At 48.5% G+C, this 18,296-nt stretch overlaps 2 long non-coding RNA genes across 11 annotated transcripts in view; both read left to right on the top strand.

Moving 5' to 3' along the window:
- Positions 1-18,296, top strand: part of LOC137477732 (uncharacterized) — a 67,107-nt gene that overhangs the window by 13,658 nt on the left and 35,153 nt on the right. For 5 of the 10 annotated variants that reach the window (XR_011001162.1, XR_011001158.1, XR_011001157.1 and 2 more), the window contains one exon: positions 16,640-16,755. The exons of 1 other annotated variant lie outside the window; for it this stretch is intronic. This is a non-coding gene — a long non-coding RNA (uncharacterized lncRNA). Of the gene's footprint in view, positions 1-11,203; positions 11,288-12,580; positions 12,688-14,561; positions 14,659-16,639; positions 16,756-18,296 lie in introns of those variants that run through there. 4 more of the 10 variants (XR_011001155.1, XR_011001156.1, XR_011001159.1 and 1 more) reach the window with 4 other exon arrangements.
- On the top strand, positions 2,198-8,050 carry LOC137477734 (uncharacterized). The gene is made up of 2 exons (XR_011001166.1): positions 2,198-3,512; positions 3,617-8,050. It is a non-coding gene; the product is annotated as an uncharacterized lncRNA (long non-coding RNA).

Raw genomic sequence — 18,296 nt, forward strand, 5'->3', positions numbered from 1 at the left:
CTGCTCCCAGTTCTGGGAGAGCAGTGGTGTCCGTGCAATGTCTCGGAGGCTCTGAAGCCTCAACCTCGTGTCAGTTCTATTTTCTTACTGATTTCTGCCCCCATCCTGGAATAAACATCTGCATATGTACAAGCCTTGGAAGAGGAAGCAGAGTCTGTACCTAAACCCTCTCCTGCACTGAGCCAGGAGCTCCTGGCCCACACAGTTTTGGGGCACCTTCTACAAGAAACAAGACTGTCTGGGTGTTCCTTCCAAGCAGACATAAGTTAGCAGTAGAGCACAGAGCACTTTGTCAGCCAGCTGCTGAAACATTGACATATGGGGATGTGATGGTCTTGGATCTTTGATCACCTCTGAATAATGTTAGCAATCAAAAACAATAATGGGGGAATGAGAAATTCAGGACACCAACTGTTCCTCTTTGAAAAAAGAAAAACAACAACAAAAAAAAAAAAAAAACAACCAAACCCAACCCAAAAACCCCAAGCAAAGCAATAAAAAAACCAAAAACAAACGCAAACCTCAGCCTTGGTCTGGGCAAAGAAACAGCAGGGGCTTGCCAGCACCAGTGGCTTGCAGCAAAGTCTCAGTGTTTGCAGAGCAGTGGCCAAGGTGTTATGTTTTTGACTCTAAATGAGGTTAATGAAAGCTGCATGTACTCAAATCCCTGAGCGCCACTTTGAAAATGCAGGAGCTAACAGAGGTTATTTATTGATTTCATTTTGTCCCCCTGACTCATGTGGGAGGTTGGAGGAGAGAGAGCAGTGGCCTGTATGTGTAGGAGAAGGTGGGGGAGAAAGTCTGTATGGATACAGGGAATGTGGGGCTGGCATTTGAAATTTCCAATCCCCCGATTTGGGATTTTTTTTTTTTTTCCCAAGCACCAGTTCAGATGGTCCATGGGGGCCCTGCTTTTGTGCCTGTGCCTCCATCCTCAACTATGCAGCCATCCTGGCCAGCTCCTTCTACCTCGCCTGCAAGCTGCCTGGGGTTGCAAAACTGCCAGGGCAAGGAGGAGTGGAGACCCACTGGGTAAGCTTCACTCCACAGGGACACCAGGTCAGAAATCCAGGGAAAAAATAAACTTGACTCATATTAAAAGGTCAGTTTTAAAAAATATCTTTTTTCTTCCCTCTCTTTCTAGTTTTTCAGAATCTCAGCCCATAAAACTTGGCAGTTCCTCAGGGTGGAGGAGGGTGATTCTTGGTTTACATGCAGCCATTGGTACCCCAGCATACCCAAAACATCTGTCATCGGTGGAAATGAGCATTGCTCTGGCAAGGCTCTTCTTTCTTTGCAGTAAAGAACAAGCAAATTTGCTTATTTGTGGTTAATGCTTCTTCCAGATGGACAGAAATAATACATGACACACAGCCCCACTGTTGCCCAAACTGTTGAAGCACTGTGGAACATATTTGCAGCACAAAGACAAGCTGGGGAGATTGTTTAACTTACTGGTCTCCAGTTTGGAGCAGTCCTTCAGCCACAATATAAATGCAACCTCCCAGCAAGACTAAACTTTCTCACAGAAATGAGCAAAATTCTCAGAGAAGAGCTGTTCTCCTTTGTCCTCCTCCACTGAGATGGCAACCTCCATGACACCTTCTTGGTAGCCACTTTCAGCCCAGTGTTTTCTGTGAAAGCAGTTACAGGCCCCTTGTTTGCCACTGCAGACAATGGTTTGCCTCTTGTGCTGATGCTGTGAAAAGGTGGCTTGAATGTATTTTGTATGTCACACCAATATGCCACAGATATATGGGGTTTTTTGTGTGGAACTGAGGTTCTTGGTCAAGTTTGAACAATTTTTCCAGCTGTGCTGTTGCTATGAGAATGAGGTTATCCTACCTTAGTGTCCTGATGCTGGTTTAATTTGCCATTCCTTTTTGCTAATTTAAGGTGGTTTGGGGTTTTATGGTGCCAAACCTTTCTCTGTGAATTTTACAGGAGTGGAATAGAGGTTTTAAAGTCTGGTTAAATAGAGGTTTTAAGTCTGACTTTTTGTTCTTCAATTCACCTGGCAGATCTGCTATGAGGTGGGAGACCTTTTCCTGCACTTGTAACTGCCTTTCTGGCAGCAGTGATGTGGTGCAAGTGGTCTCAGTAAGTGTGGGGAGCAGAGGGGCTCTGGATGTGCAGCCCTCACGTTGCTGTGGGAATGAGTCAGTGGCTTTTCTGGCCCTTGTTTTCCAGTGCAAGTCTCTTCTGTCCTGCCCTGCAAGAAGTGACCAGGAGTCAGTTTTCATGTTTCAAAAGGGGCAAAGCTAAATATCATCCGTGCCTTATGCCTGCAGTGTAACAGACACGTATGATAACCCCTCTGATACCCCAGTGTCTGTAAAATGCAACTGGTCTCTGGAGTATCCTTAAATAAAAAGCATTTTCCTAGTTGACCTTTACCTTCCCTACACCCTGCTAACTGGGGGTGCCGCCCAGCCCCTCTGCCTCTACAGCTTTCAGAAGTCTGTTTCTGACTTCACCTTTTGTGCAGCGCCCTCTCAGGCAGAGGGTTACCTGTTAAGGTGCAGCTCTGCCTAATTAAGAGTAACAGCATCTTTCCCTGCAGTGAGGTTTGGGTTTTTTGAGAATTCACCACTTTGGAGGACAATGCAGAAATAACTGCCTGGGCTGGACTTGGCTCCCCGTGCATTAACCCTTTGCTCCAGCCTGGCCTCTGAGACCTGCTGCCTTTTGCTCCCAGCTGAGTCCTGTGCTGTGGTCCAGAGCACTGCTGGCTGAGAATTGCAGCCGGGATGCCTCAGATGTGCCTGCAGGTTGGAGCAGAAATGAAGCAAAACCTTCATGTGTCTTATGGTTTTGACCCCAAACAATACACCGACTGCATAAATTAGGAGTTGGCTCAGGCTCACTTGAAGCTCAGCCCAGGTTTACTTGAAACTCAGCCTAATTTTTCCTGAAAGCAAAGCTGAGTGGGAGAGGAGTTCTGGGTCAGGGAAGGGGTGCTTGGCAGGTCACAGCAGCCTGAAGAGCTGCAGTTTATCAGCTCACAGCAATTATCAGCCCACAGAAGCAGGGCTGCCTGTATTTCTAATTTCTTGCCCATACAGAACCGTGCAGATGATGGGCAAAAATGCCTTTGGCACTCTGGAGCAAGCTGGGGATTGCTTCTGGCTGTTTGTGGATCATCAACACGGTTAGGCCCCTAAAAATTCACCCCGATCAACCCCCCTGGCAAAAAGCTTTATTTCCCCTGTTGCTGCCTTTCCATGCAGGTGCTATGTGTCCTGGCTGATGACTGCACCAGCTCCTGGAGGCAATTCACATCCTCAGCAGTGCTGCACTGGGAGAGAGACAGGGAGCCCTGTGGACCCTAATTCCCAGAAATGGAGAAGACAAATTATGGAAAAAGTTTTGAGTGGGGCTTGCTTCTCTCATGGTTAGCAGCTGGGCCCTAAAACAGGCTGTAATTTGGAGGGTTGGTCTATACTTCTATGACAAGAGCAAACAGCCAAGCTGGGGGAAAAGCTTGCAAGTTGGAAAACCAACTAGAGCTGGTAAACTTCCAGTGTTTTGGGCTGAACCCAAAACAGGCATGGTGCTGCTGGGTGCTGAGCAGCCGTGGCTCCCTGAGATGTGTGAAAAATTGTATTTGTTTTAGTGTTAGGGTTCAGCCTCCAGGTTCCTGTCGGGCTGGGGCTTTCAAGTGGAGGTAGAAGGAAACACATGGATGGGAAGGCACTCGAGGAAATGGGGGACCTCATTTGTACTGCTCCAGTGTTGTGCGAAGGGCACTAGTGGGATCAGGGCTTTTGGGTGCTTGGGGCAGAGGGGTCCAGCAGTGCTTTTTGGCAGCTCTCACCTCAGTAAAGCCCCTTTTAATTCCAAGCAAACAGTGTCTATGTTCTGCTTTCTGCAGTAATTTTGGTTTTATTGCCTAGGGGTGAGGGTTCCTGCAAACAAGTGAAACACAGGCGGGGGTGATAAAAGGTGCAAATTGAACTGGCCTCATGCAGTCCCTGGGAAGCAGCAGTGGATGAAGAGACTTCCAACTCTTTTACAGCTCTCTCCTCTTTGTTGTAAATTGAGCTTGAGGTGTTACTGTAAGGAAAACAATAATTTTTTGATGGCTCCATTACAGTTGTGACCATCCCCTGTGGAGAGCCCTACGGACTGGTGTTTTCTGTTCATTACACCTCACTTTGCCAAGACCTGGTTTCCTGCTGGCAGTCTCATATCCTCCATTTTTGTTTTTCCTTTATTTCCCTAAAAAAATAAGAAGTTAATTATGTTTTCCTTGCACCCTTCCTTACCTCTCCTTACCAAGGGAGATGTGCAAAAGTGGTGTGGGCAGCAAGGAGCCCTAGAGCTCTCACCCCTGGTGCCTATGAGCCCCTTAGATTTAGCCTTTCCCCCCCCTTTTTTTTTTTTTCTGGAGGAAGATTTTGGAAAAAAGGAGGGAAGGAAGAAAAGGATCCTCTATCCATTCCTATCCAGGAGACCCAGGGTCTGAAGCTGCACCACATTTCTGGCAGGAATTGTAATCCTAATGGGACATCTATCCCTGCTTGTCTTTGGCTTATCTTCGGCTTTGGGCCCTAGCAGATGCTTTGCAGCCTTTCCACAAATGTTTGGGAAGAGAAGCCAAAGTTAGGCTCTTTTGGCAGGGTTTCCACAACAAATCCCTAGCTCCCAGGGAAGATGGATGTCATTAACCCAAGCTGAGTCCATGGAGGGGTCCTCAGGCTGGTGCCAGGGGCTGCTGCTGGGGGCTTGCCTCCAGCTGGTGGTGTAAACTGAGGAGGAAATAAAGGCTCTTCTCCATCCCTGCCAGCTCTTGTTCTCCACAAAAGAGCTGGAATCCTGGCTGTTCTGACAACCAGACAGAGTAGTAGGACATCCCTTCCCTTCAGTGCTATTTGCTTTGCATTTAATGGGATTTAAGGTCCACTGTCCATCCCTGCTCGCTGTTTGTTTGGCCTTCCCTGTTTTGGCAGGGCTCTTTGCTACTTGTTTCTTCTCTTTGAAGGTCTGTGCTCAGCCACAATGAGGGGCTCCTGAATTTGGAGTCAAAAATTACCTTCCTGAGCCATGCAAGGATAACATGAGACAACAGGGAGGTGACTCAGTCCTTTCAGTACGTGTTTCCATGTTCCCAGCTGCTGTAGGAAACAAACAGTAAGTGGTTAACATCAATAGTAAGACACATATAGAAGAAAATGTTGTCCTAACAACGTTAAATCTATGGTTTAAATTGGGCAATGGCAGGAAATTTGGAATTAAGGACGGACGCTTGTCTCACGCTTCTCCATTTGCCTTGGGAAATAAAAATAATTCAGGCACAAAGTGAATGAAATGGCACTGGAAATGCCATATTACCGCATTTCCTGGCTTTTATGGCAGAGAATGAAGAAATAAGACTAAATGAGGTCTTTTGTGTCCTTCAGTTCAAAGCGATGGCAACAAAATCCATCCAGGTCTCAGGAGTCAACAGAGACCGAGACCAGTTTTACTCAGTTTTATCACTGTGCTGTGTAGCTGTGACACTGGAGAGGTTCTTCCTTTGGGGACAATTATTTTTGTTCTTTTAGTTGAGCAGTTTATTGAAGTTTCTTTTGTTTCAGATCCACTGGGACTACTTGGATGCCAGAGGACAAGTTCAGTCCAAAAAAAGCCCCCTCACATTTACTGAGGAATAGAAATATTTCCAGGTTTAAAATCAAGGTGAACCTGTTGCAGTCTTTTTGTGAGCAATGTATGGGCAGAAGGTCTGAAAGTATTGCACTATCCCAATGGGTCTGTAAGTCCCATGTGTTCCTACAAAGTCACCTTCTGATGCTCTTGTTGATGGCAAGGAGTGTTTGTTCAATGATCAGATTCATGGAGGTCAGTGGGACTGTTGCAGAACATGAACTGCAGGATAAAGGCCAAGAAAGTCAAGTGAATGACTGAAAGATTTGGCAGCTTTAATGACTGAGTAGTTTGTGTATTTCTGGAAGAAGGTGCTGGTCTGGAGGTGTTAAGAAATCCTGTTGACAAAAATTAGGATTCAATTTTTTAGATTGGAAATGCCTTATTTGTCTTCTGTTCCACAGCTGACCTGAGAGATCTCTACAAACAGCCCATTTCAGGGTGTGTTTTAGGGTGGTTCCTAAAACCCAAGAGAGGGAAAAACCAAGTTTGAAAAGTATGTTGGTTGGGTCCTGGGTCAGAGATACATAGCGGAAAAAACACCATCTCAGCATGGAGTAGTTTGGAACACAGACAGACAGAAGTACCAAGAAGGCCTTTGGACTGGAAATGTGTTGTGCATGTTACATCCTTTGCTCTTTATCCTCGTTCAGAAGAACTGTCTGTGGACATTTGGAGATTATGCTGTTAGCTGAACAAACAAAAGTGATTAAGGCTGGGCTGGTTCATTTTTCCACCCTCCACCCATCTTGGAACTCATTACCATTCATTGCCACTAACCAAAATAACAAGGGGACCAGCCGTGCACAGCGCTGCTTCCTCTGTCCCAATTTCCATGTAGCGGCAGATTTGTCCATGAAGACCACCAGACTGGCAGAGCCATAGGAAAGGAGCCAGGCTTCTCCAAAATGGCTTGGTCACACCAGGCTCCCAACACAAGGCTAGCCTGCATGCTAATTGCTTTTCACAAGAATCAATAAGGGCTGAGGGATGTTAATTTAATGTTTGCCTGTATGTATTTAAATGTGTGCGTGTGCTCACATTTAAATGCACATATGTCTGTGGGAAAGGCCTGAGCTTGGTCTTGTCTGACTTTTGGGCACAAAGTCAATTGAGTCATTACCTGAGTCTGCCACAGTCCTCAAGGCAGCCTTTCTGTGACCTGTTCTTCTTGCTGGGGTCAACTGGAAGAGCCACCCTTGAGGTCCTTTTTTCTGCTTCCACACATGGAAGGTATGAGCCTGAATGGGAGCAGATGATCGAAGAGCGGCTGTTACATTTCCAGATGCCAGGAAGGATGAAAGCAAGCCTCCTTCCACTCTGCCTTTGTGGGGGGTATCTGATGGGATGTGACATCTGAGCCTGTGGAAGTCTGGTGAAATAACTCCAGGGAGTGCATGGAGACACTCATCTCCCTCTGTAACCAGTGGGAGAGTGAGGGAGCTGCTCCTACATGAGATGAATCACTCACGAGCCCACCAAGAACCTCAGGGAGATCCTCAACGTGTGGGCAATGCACGTTTTTAATGCATAACACCAGCTTCCCTCCATGCTGACCCTACCTGCAGCTGAGCTTGGTTGTGACCAGAAAGGCAGTGAGATCCTGGAGAGCACAGCCAGCATCTGGCTCCCATGCTGGCATTCCATGGGGATATGTCACAGCCCCTCCAGTGCCAAGGCCTGAGTGTGTTTCCTGCACCACTCACCAGTGTGAAGATTTTGGTATGCTGCTTGAGGTGGTCTGGGAATTTAGCTGCCTCTTGGCTGTGGTGTCTGAAGCCGGGGTCCAAAAAATTGGTGTGCATGCACTCTGTGACCACTCCGAAAATGTTGCCGATGGAGCCAAATTCCTTCCTCCAACTTGCATGCAAACAAACCACTAATTTCACTGGCAGTTGAATGTGCATATCTGAGGGCAAAATGTGGCCAAAAGCCTTTGAGCAGAAGTTTTAGCATAATCACCCAGAGAAAAAAAGGGGGAGGAATTGCAAGTGGAATTTTGCAGAGAAAAGAAGGATAAAAAAGTAGAAATCAAAGTGTTGAAAAGCTTTCCAGTAACAAAACTCTTCTGAGTTCTTTAAACAGCACAATAGCTATTGATGGGTAAAAAATAAAACAGGACAGTATATCCTCTTGAATTTATTCTGGTCCCAACAGGCTATCCTTGGCATTTTTTTCGGAAGAAACCCTTGAGTAAACATGTTGTCCAACGTGGAAAGACATGGAGCATGTCATAGAAGCAATTTGTAAAATGTTCTGGGAGACACACCAATGCTGTCGGGACCAGGGAGCTGCTTAGCTTCACTTTGATTTACAGATAAATACAGCGTGTCTGGGGCTCCCAGTTGCCGACTGTGCGGGCGAGCTCCTGATTACGTGCTGTGTTCTGACTCCGTGGGATTAACTGGGACCACCAGGAAGCGTGGCAGCAAGAGTAACCTTCCTGATTGCATGCTGCTGTAAGGACTATGGAGAAGAGCTTGTGTGGCAAGGTGGGGCTCAGCTTCTCCTGCCATGGGATTAGGGGCCTTGCGTGAGATGAAAGGTAAAGAGGACATTGTAAAATGAGGATTTTCTGGATGTTCCCGTGCAGGTAGAGCTCCGAGTATTGAATGTGGCTGGCTGTGTCTGCCCATTTTTTAACTGTGATGCACATTTTAGTCTACTTGGGGGTTTCTGCAGGATATTGAAGCGAAGCAAGTGCCCAGTGGAGATATTTTGGTTTTTATGGCATGATGAAACCTGCATGGGACATTTACCCTTCGAGCCTGTGGTGCAGCAAAATAAAAGCTGGAGTAGCCTGGAAAGGGCGGTTTGGGACCTGGCTTTTATGGATGAGAGGATCAATAGAGGAGGGATGGTGCTGTCTAAAAACGCAAGTGCAAATAAAGCTCATGCAGCGTGATTAACCACCAGGGTTCTGATGGTTGTTAATTACTGGATTTTCATTCTGGAAATGGCTACTTCAACACAGGGACTGGGACAGAACAGGAGTGTGTTTCAAGTGTAAATAAATGTCAGTTTTTGGTACAAGGTCCTAAAAAAGCTGGGATTAGAGAAAGGAGAAGGGAAGCCAGGAAGTTATGCCATGAAAAACAGCTTTGTGCTGACTTGTTTATTTATTTATTTTTAATATGTCTCAAAAAGGTTATGAAAAAAAGTACAAGTGGATCAGCTGGAAGTGGTGTAATATTGAAAATAACCTCATGTACTGCAGGAAAATAAGCACTATGTGTGCATGGGGAGAATGGGGGTGAGGTGGAATTGCCTGCTTGCAGGTGATACTTCACTGTATTGCTCTCGTGGTGCAGGACATCTCTGCACAGGAATGTGATGCCATGAGCCCCTGGCCCCAAAGAGGAGCTGTAGAGTTTTTGTCCAGATCCAAGTGCTCCTTGACCTGCAGCAGGTTTGGATCATGATCCTCCACCTTGTAGTCCCTGATTTTTCTAGTCCTGATCTTCAGCTTGCAACACCTGCCTTCTGTGAATTAAGCCAAGACAGCATTACTTTCTGCCCCTGCTTCCAGCAGGTTCTACACACCTCATGCAGGAGACTGCCAGTTGGGAAGAGGCATTTCAGGGGCACTTCAGGTTTCCGAGGCTTGGGAAGTAGTGTGTGAAAGCACGCCCTCACTCCTAAGACAGCAAACCTTCTCTACCGTCATATAATTTCTTGCAGTTGGAGGGACTTGTCAGCGGGTTCCTATTCCCAACAGGTTTCTGAAAAGTTTCTCTACCTCTTGTGAAGATCCTCTGACCCCAGCCATGGGGACTCCCCTTGGTGCAGCTGCAGCAGGAGCTGTCATGTGCAGGGTAGAGCGGATGCACAGGCTTTGCCATCACAACCTGAGGTAATGGGGCTGGTATTCACTGCCTGCCTTCCCTATGGCTGTCCTTAGCATTACTGGCATCAAAAATTGAGTAATGGCACCTTTCCTTCTCCCTTTCCTTTTTTTTCCTTCTGAAGATGCTTAAAGAGTGTGTCCCTTCCACAGGTTTCCTCTCCACCAGCTCACCTCCCTCCCTGCCCTCAACTGAAAACAGCTGCCAGGAAACAATTCTGCTGTTTAGCTGAAGTGAAAACACATGGAGGTGGTGGAGGGGAAGGAAGGGCAGTGTTTATAATGTAATTACTGTCATTTGGTGAAACTTGGGTTGAGGTGGGGAGAGGGGTGTGTTGAGCATGGGGGTGCATCGGTGCACAGGGCGAGACCCCAGAGATGGCGGCTGAAGTGAAGCACTACAGCCCTCAGTGTTCCCTGTGAAGAACAGGCTGCTCCTTGAGCACAAGCACCAATTTATCCCAGGTATCCAGACCACCGAGGCTGCGCAGGTGCCCTCTGACCAGGGAGGATGGTGGGGCTGAGGGATCTCTGTGAGGGCAGGCAGGAATGCCCGGGGATGGCGGTGGGGCTGAGGGAGCTCTGAGGACAGGCAGGAATGCCAAGGGATGGCGGTGGGGCTGAGGGAGCTCTGAGGGCAGGCAGGAATGCCCAGGGATGGCGGTGGGGCTGAGGGGTGTTTGTAAGGACAGGTAGGAATCTCCAGAGATGGCGGTGGGGCTGAGGGGTGTTTGTAAGGACAGGTAGGTATGTCCAGGGATGGTGGTGGGGCTGAGGACAGGCAGGAATGCTCGGGGATGGTGGTGGGGCTGAGGGGATTCTGAGGGGAGGCGAGAACATCCGAGGATGGCAGTGGGGCTGAGGGATCTCTCAGGGGAGGCGGGAATGTCCAGGGATGGCGGTGGGGTTGAGGGGTGTCTGTGAGGACAGGCAGGAATGTCTGAGGATGGCGGTGGGGTTGAGGGGTGTCTGTGAGGACAGGCAGGAATGTCTGAGGATGGCGGTGGGGTTGAGGGGTGTCTGTGAGGACAGGCAGGAATGTCTGAGGATGGCGGTGGGGTTGAGGGGTGTCTGTGAGGACAGGCAGGAATGTCCAGGAATGGCGGTGGGGTTGAGGGGTGTCTGTGAGGACAGGCAGGAATGTCCAGGGATGGCGGTGGGGCTGAGGTGTGTCTGTGAGGACAGGCAGGAATGTCTGAGGATGGCGGTGGGGTTGAGGGGTGTCTGTGAGGACAGGCAGGAATGTCTGAGGATGGCGGTGGGGCTGAGGTGTGTCTGTGGGGACAGGCAGGAATGTCTGAGGATGGCGGTGGGGTTGAGGGGTGTCTGTGAGGACAGTCAGGAATGTCCAGGGATGGCGGTGGGGCTGAGGTGTGTCTGTGAGGACAGGCAGGAATGTCTGAGGATGGCGGTGGGGTTGAGGGATGTCTGTGAGGACAGGCAGGAATGTCCAGGAATGGCGGTGGGGTTGAGGGGTGTCTGTGGGGACAGGCAGGAATGTCTGAGGATGGCGGTGGGGTTGAGGGGTGTCTGTGAGGACAGGCAGGAATGTCCAGGGATGGCGGTGGGGTTGAGGGGTGTCTGTGAGGACAGGCAGGAATGTCCAGGGATGGCGGTGGGGTTGAGGGGTGTCTGTGGGGACAGGCAGGAATGTCTGAGGATGGCGGTGGGGCTGAGAGATCTCTGAAGGGAGGCGGGAACTGCCCGAGGTACAGCCGGTTCCAGCTGGTTCTGGCGTCTCAACCGGCTCAGTCCAGGTCCTCCGACCCGCTGGTGTGACACCTTGAGCAAACCGAGGTAAGGAAGGGGGAAAATGCTGGAAAATAGAGAGGAATGGCGAGGGGGGGAAAGTGATGAACAGCCCAGTGTGCAGCAGGGTGGTTGAGGAGGAGGTGGGGTCCTAGCCCGTCCTACCTGTGAAGATGCCGTGATGGGGCAGGTGCGTGGCCCCTGGTTTTCTCCTTGTCGTGCTGAGGTGAGGAGTGACTCTCTGGGTGACAGCTGGGCACCTCCAACCGGACGCAACCTGAGTTTGGGTCACATCAATTATGTGAGGAGAAGGTGGAAAACGAGCCCAGAAACGTGCGTTTCATCTGTGTGGCTGTGGGTTCAAGTGACAGACCCGGAGGGGTCAGCTCCACCCTGTGGACCCCACTTCTGGGTCCACACAGAGCTTTTTAGTTCTGTTTTCTCTTTTCAAGGGAAGTATTTTGGGTGGGTTTTCAGTTTCAGAGTACTAGATGCTCTGATCACAACACAGATTTCTCTTATGTAAGAAACCCTGTAATGTGCTCATTTTTTTGGGGCGAGAAGGTGTTTAGTCTAATAAAAAAGGAAGAAAAGTTGATTTGGCACTTGCAACTGATAACTTGTATTTTGTGAGACGATCGTTTTTGACTATAGGATAGATTTGATAGATTTGTGCAAAGTTAAATGAAGATAACATGATTTTATTGCAATCATGATGTAAACTGAGACGCAGCTCTGCCAGGAAAGGTATCCCTCCCTCCGGTATATTGTAGAATTGTGCATAGTTCATGACTGTGCAGATTAGTTGGCTTAGGGCTAAAAGGGGATATTGAAGACTACTTCTTTGGATCATTCCTTGTGGTTTTGTCCTTGTGAGCCTGGGAGCATGAGGCAGCTTGATGGACTGATTTGCTGCTCACACAGCTCCGTTTTTCACCAGAAAAAAAAATTAACTGCTTAGTGTCCGGCTTCAAATTGAAAGAGGAGCAATCTAGCTTAGGAAGAAATTCTTAGAGGGTGATGAGGCACTGGCACAGGTTGTCCAGAGAATCTGTGGCTGCCCCATCCCTGGAAGCATTCAAAGCCCAGTTGGACAGGGCTTGAAGCAACCTGATCTAGTGGAAGGTGTCCATGTTCATGAGAGGGGGTTGGAACGAGATGATCTTTAAGGTCCCTTGCAGTCCAAATAATTTTAGGATTCGTTCTGTGATTCTATGCACTTTCCAATACCGCTCCCCACAACAACCCTTGCATGGTTCTTTGGAAGGGTAGCCCCAAGAAATCTGCCAGATGAGAGTACTTAGGAAATTGATTCCCTGATGGAAGGAGGCTTTGATCCCCAGCAGGTGCTTCTTGGCACAGTAGGGTGGGAGTGGAAAAACCTGCAAATTGGGCTCTGTCTAGATGGAGGCAGAGCAAGAAGCGGGAGCTGGTGACCCTGGCATGTGGTAGGCAACAGCTTGCCATTAACAGATTGATTAATATACCTGCTGCTGGGACCATACCATTCCTAGAAACTGCACACAATGTATGTGAATAGTGGAAGTGTGAGCTCCAGGCCAGAGTGGGATTTTTCGTGGCTCTTGCCAGCAGTGGTCGTGAGGACTCTCGTTGATTCCGAGTTCTGTCAGACACAGACACAGCCATGCAGCCAGGCAATGTGCTTTTGTCAAAAAGCAATGTTTAATTTTTCATTATTTCTTTCTGCATTTGGGCTTTTCATCAAAGCCATCACTATTTTCCTTCATTTTCCCAAAGGCAGCAAACAAACAAGCCTTCAAAGTGAAACAAGCCTGAGTTTTCTTTTCCCTCAGGAGACTTGTTTTCCTTATTTTCAGAAACCAGTTTTCATAAATCCCTGCTGCTGGGCCTCCCGGTCCCGTGCAAGGGGAGCATCAAAGGGGACAGGGCCTGGTGGGAGCTGTTTGCAACCTGAGAGTGTTTGGTGTTGCAGTCTCCATACTTTGCAAAATGCCATTTTTTGGGGAAAATTGCCTGAATTTGATTTGGATCCTACTGTGTAGCTGCCTGGTCCTCCAGGCTTTTAATTTTTTTTATCCAGTGGAGCGATGAGCATCAGCCCTGGAGCTCTCTTGCACACCTGCAGTTATTGCTCATAGTTTACCATGTCAGTTCTTCTGCATATGTTATTTTTTTCACATCTGCTTCTGCACACATTATTTGATTTACTCCACAGAGGAATCCAAGGACTTGGCCACAGCAGCACAGGAGTCAAAGGCAGAGCCTGTTAGGACCACAGTGTCCCTTGTGAAGTCAGCCAGGAAAACATTGCATGCCTGCAAATATCCCAGACAAACAGAGGGCAGTTTCAGAGAGGTGTGGGCAGGGAAATGAAACCAAAACAAACTATTCCTTTCAAGTAACACACCGGCTTGGTCTTTGCAAGTGTGGACTCTGTGCAGTTGTTTGGGCCTGAGCTGAAGTGTCTGTAAAGTGCAACCACACAGATTTTTGATGGTGGTTTACACTTCTTTGCTAAATGTGTGTCCCTACAAGAGGTACTGGGACGTGGAGGCTGGGCAGATGTGTGGATACTGTTAGGTTGTATAGTGGAGACCTGACAGCAGATGTGCCTGTCTCTGCTGGGTGTTGCTCAACACCTTGGCTCTCCCACACAGAAAACGTGCCTGGCTGAGCCTCTCTTTCCAGGCCAGCCACTGTGGTCATGTTCTTGTGTAATGCAGTGCTTGTTACAAGTGGGTCCACCCACTCAGCTGCAGTGTGGGCTTCACTAAAGCTTTTCAGGAGTGATCTTGCCCATCCACAGAATGACAGTCCTCTGACCTTCTTTGCAACCTCTGGCTGTCCAGAGACAATGGCCCCAAGAAAGCTTGTTCTTAACCTTTTCCCAAAGAGCTAATTTTGGTGCCATGCATGCTGCTAGGCTGACAGAGCCCCTGAAAACATGGAGGAACTTGGGAAGGGCACAGAGTCATTGCAATGGAATGGCTGTTCTTCTATCAGCGTCAAAGCATTAAGAGTGAGGGAGGCTTACTCACTGGTGTCCCTAAGGGCTTCTCAGGTCACCCTCAGCACCACTCACTGCTTTTCTCTGGATGACACATGGCACATGTGTCTTGGAGGTGTGAGTTGAACCTAAACATGCTTTTAAGTGATGTCCTGGTTGACATGAACCTTTCCAGACCTGGAGGAGGATGCCTTCATGGGCAGCATGAGATTCAGGACTTGCAAAGTAAGGGTTTGATAACTTTGCCTTGAAACTCCTTGTGGCTGACTGTTTATTCATCTCTTTCTTACTTTGACCCTTGCCAGCAGTTTATCTTGAGGCAGCTTAGCTTAGAGTGGCCTTGCTTCCCTGAGGAGGAAAGGGAAGAATACTCCAAGAATGAAAAGCATTCATCGATCACCAAAGGCCACTGAGCAACGGAGTGGCAGAGGTGGGAAAAACACCAAGTTGTCTATCCATCAGGCCACGGAGCCCTAGAACTATATGTGCCTTGCAACAGAAACTCTTAAAGGACAAAAATGTCACAGGGATTGAGAGAAAGCCACAGACTGTCTATCTGAGGCCACCCTCTCATGCAGATTACACCTGTCTCTGCTGCAGACAATGGGCACTTCCAGTGCTGTTTCCCTGCAAGTGGTCAGCCCCTGGAATTGTGCCTGCCTGTGAGATACCGTTTGTGTTTCAGCCTGAGCTGCTGCTCCCACCAGCTTCCCAATTGGATGTGTGGAACAGTGCAACTCAGAGACTGGCTCCCAGCCACTTTTGGGGGCTGCCTCAAGGCACTTGCTACCTTGCCTCAGTTGTCCATAACAAAGCAAATGGCAGCTCAGGCTCGTTGCTGTCAGTGGCAGGATTTTAGCACCTTGTGGCTGTCAGCAGTGTTAGTGTACCATGCACAGCGTGCCACTGGCCATACTCTGGCTGTAACCTAAACCAGCCTTGAACGTATCCTTGATTCTGTCCTGGCAGGAGACGAGAGAATCCAAATCCAAAAGGAGCATGGCGTTTGCTTTCTTAAAACTGTCTTTGATGTGGGGTAGTGTTAAACAGGTTGACCAAGGCTAGGAGAGACAGTCACCCTTGGAAAAGGCAACCTGAAAGGACTTTCCCAGGAAGACCAATTCCGAATCTGGCAGTTATAAAGCTGCTGCAGCTGTCAGATAGGCTTCTAGGAAAAATAACAGGACAGCGGGGCCGAGCTGACAGCTGAGCTGGTGCAGGTGACAAAAAGCCACGCTGCCTCACCAGGCACTGAAGTGACCATTAGCCTCTCATAGGGTGTAAAAAATCAAATTGCATGCCAGAGTGTGCTTTGGACAAAGCTGATCTGGGACCTGTATGTGCTGGGATATTTGCTGGTGAGTGCAACTGGATTTTCCATCTGGAAGGCATGACTGTCTGGCCTAGAAACCAATTTAAAGAACAAATTAGATCTGGCTGTTTGTCAGAGTCTCCTCCTCGAAATGCAATAAGGACAGGGTGGTTATATAATGTAAACCATTCTTGGTAGTTTAGTGGTCCTGAAACAACAAACAAGCCAAGGAGGGAAAAATTGGTTCGCAGAATTCAAAGCCAGAGGAGTTCAGCTGAGGAATTCAGTCCACATGATCCAGCAGAGATGTGTGCTGCTATTCCTGTATGTCTTGAAAGGAAACTGCCACCAGATCCTCTGCTATTTTCTGTCCACAGGGCCCTACTGATAGGCGTGATATTTCAGCCTCTGCACTAAACCCCCGTGCTCCAAATATGCAGGGACAGTTGTGTGCAGAGCCAAGCAGTGTTCCCCACGGCTGGGGCGCCAGTGGGAGGCAGCTCCTTCCTCACCAACGCATGTCAGAGCCCTCAGGAAAGGCAAACCTCTGTGGAGAAACATGGGTTGTGGTGGCTTTGCCCTGATTCGTTGCAACATCCACTGACACAGGCAGGATGGGCACTTGAGAAAGAATTTCTTCACCTAAAGGGTTTCCAAGCACTGGAATGGGCTGCCCAAGGAGGTGGTGGGGTCCCCATTCCTGGAGGTTTTCAAGCAATGACTGAGTGTGTCCCTTAGTGCTATGGTTTTGTTGGCAAAGATGTGATTGGACAAAGGTTAAACTCCATAATCTTGGAGGGCTTTTCTAACCCAAATGATTCTGTAATTTACAAGGTGTGTGGTAGGCAGCAGTCCACTAACAAGAGGTTCCATGCTGTCTCCTTGCTGACCCCTCTTAAAGCAGAGAAGTTTATTTTAATCACTGTATTGGTAGCAGCATGTGGCCAAATTAAAGAAAAATATTTTTTGAGCCTGAAGGAAGTGAACCACCATTTCAGACTGATGTCCTTCAAGGGCCACTGCAAGGGTCTGTTTACTACTTAATACTGATCTAGTAATTATATATGCTTTACTTCCCGCTGTTCATAATCAGCAACAGGCCTCTCAGACTTGAAAAAGGTACAAAGCATGCACATGAAGTGGACAGCACTGATTTATTGAGGAGAAAGAGGAAGAATGTTACAGTGCATCCAGATGAGGTTTCAGATGCCTGAGGTAAAAAAGGAGTGCTTGGCTTAGCCATGTGGACAGTGAGTTTTGTAGTGAGACGACCCAGATCTCCCCTCTTCTCACTGGGACCTGTCACAACAGATTCCCTTTTTCTGGACTGGCATGAATCTAGAGTGACTGCACTGACATTGAGCTGGCACGAGACCTAAGTGGTAAAGACTAAGGAAGTTAAAAAGAGCTTTTTTTCCATTGACTTTAATGAGTCCCAAGTGAGAAGGTTTGGACCCTTTTTCTTAAAACAAGTTTTTATATTGGCACTCAGCTTCAGATGTGCCCTTTGGGTGCCCAGCCTGATGGAGATGCTACATCCTGGAATGCTGCAGCCATCGTGTGAACTGGTCTTGCCAAGTGTGCCTTTGGGATAGAAAAAGCATCTTTCCATTGTCCCCCTGTGATGCTGCTAAAAGAAGGCAAAGCCCCCAGTGGCAGCTGAAAACCCAACAGGCTGGAAGAGACTCCGTAGATGCTGAAGGTTTACTGGTAAGGCTGCTTTTAATAAAGCAGGTTAATTACCCTGCCAGGGAGGATTTACATCAGGTGCTATGAATGCAGTGGTGGTGGGAGGGAAAACTCTGCCGTGCAGCCGTGCTGCTCTCTGACACCATCAGTCTGCTCCCAGGCTCACACCCTTCCTGCTTCACTTTGCTTTCCTGCCCCTCACACTGCTGTGCAGGGCTGACCCGTGGGGGGCAGAGGGCACGAGTGAGGGCTTTGCCCTGCTCACGGGAACGGTGGATCTGCAGAAGGACATTAGCAGTGCTCCTTGTCTCCTGGCTTTCCTCCGCGAGTAATTTCCAGGGAAATTGAACCCGACTCCGCTCCATTAGCCAATAGCCTCTCATCCACTGGGCCTGTCTTTTGCATTATGATGGAGCAGAGCTGCCTTGTGCGCTGCTGTCAGGGTCTGAATCTGCTCTGATAAAAGACCAAGTGTTGGAATGAGAGGAAGTATTTACCTAAAGTTGTTTTCAATTTCCTGAGCTTGCTATATCCATTTTCCTTCACTTCTGGATTCCAAAACAATCAGTCTTTTGGGGAAGCCTTGCTTCATTACTTTTGCTTCCCCTGTGCAGTTGTCCCTTAGTCTGGGTTTCCCAGTCCTCCCAGCTCTGATTCATTAACTTCAAAGTTCATACAAAGCTGCTGTGGGTTTCCCGGCTGCTTGCTCAGGGATACACGCCTGCCCTGGCACTGCAGGGTTTGGTTTTCCTAGACAGAGCTGTGACACAGCTCTGCCTCCCTCCCCTGTGCAAGTGGCATCTGGTCGGCCCTGGGCTGGACCCAAGATTTTGGGGTTTCTGGCTCACCCCATAGGGTGTTCACCTTACATATATTGACTGGTTGTCCTTGGTTGGTGGCAGCTTGAGCCTGATCTGCACCTGCAGATCAGAGAGAAAGGGTTTTCTTAGTCATGTGTGTGGAAATGGGTAGTGGAGGATTAACAAGAACCCTCTGCCTGGCAGAGGTGAGGGGGAGGCTAGAGGAGGGTGGATGGAATAGCCCAGCTGTGCAGTGAGGCTGAAGGC

This window comes from Anomalospiza imberbis, chromosome 8 (genome assembly GCF_031753505.1).
Source record: "Anomalospiza imberbis isolate Cuckoo-Finch-1a 21T00152 chromosome 8, ASM3175350v1, whole genome shotgun sequence".
NCBI lineage: Eukaryota > Metazoa > Chordata > Aves > Passeriformes > Viduidae > Anomalospiza > Anomalospiza imberbis.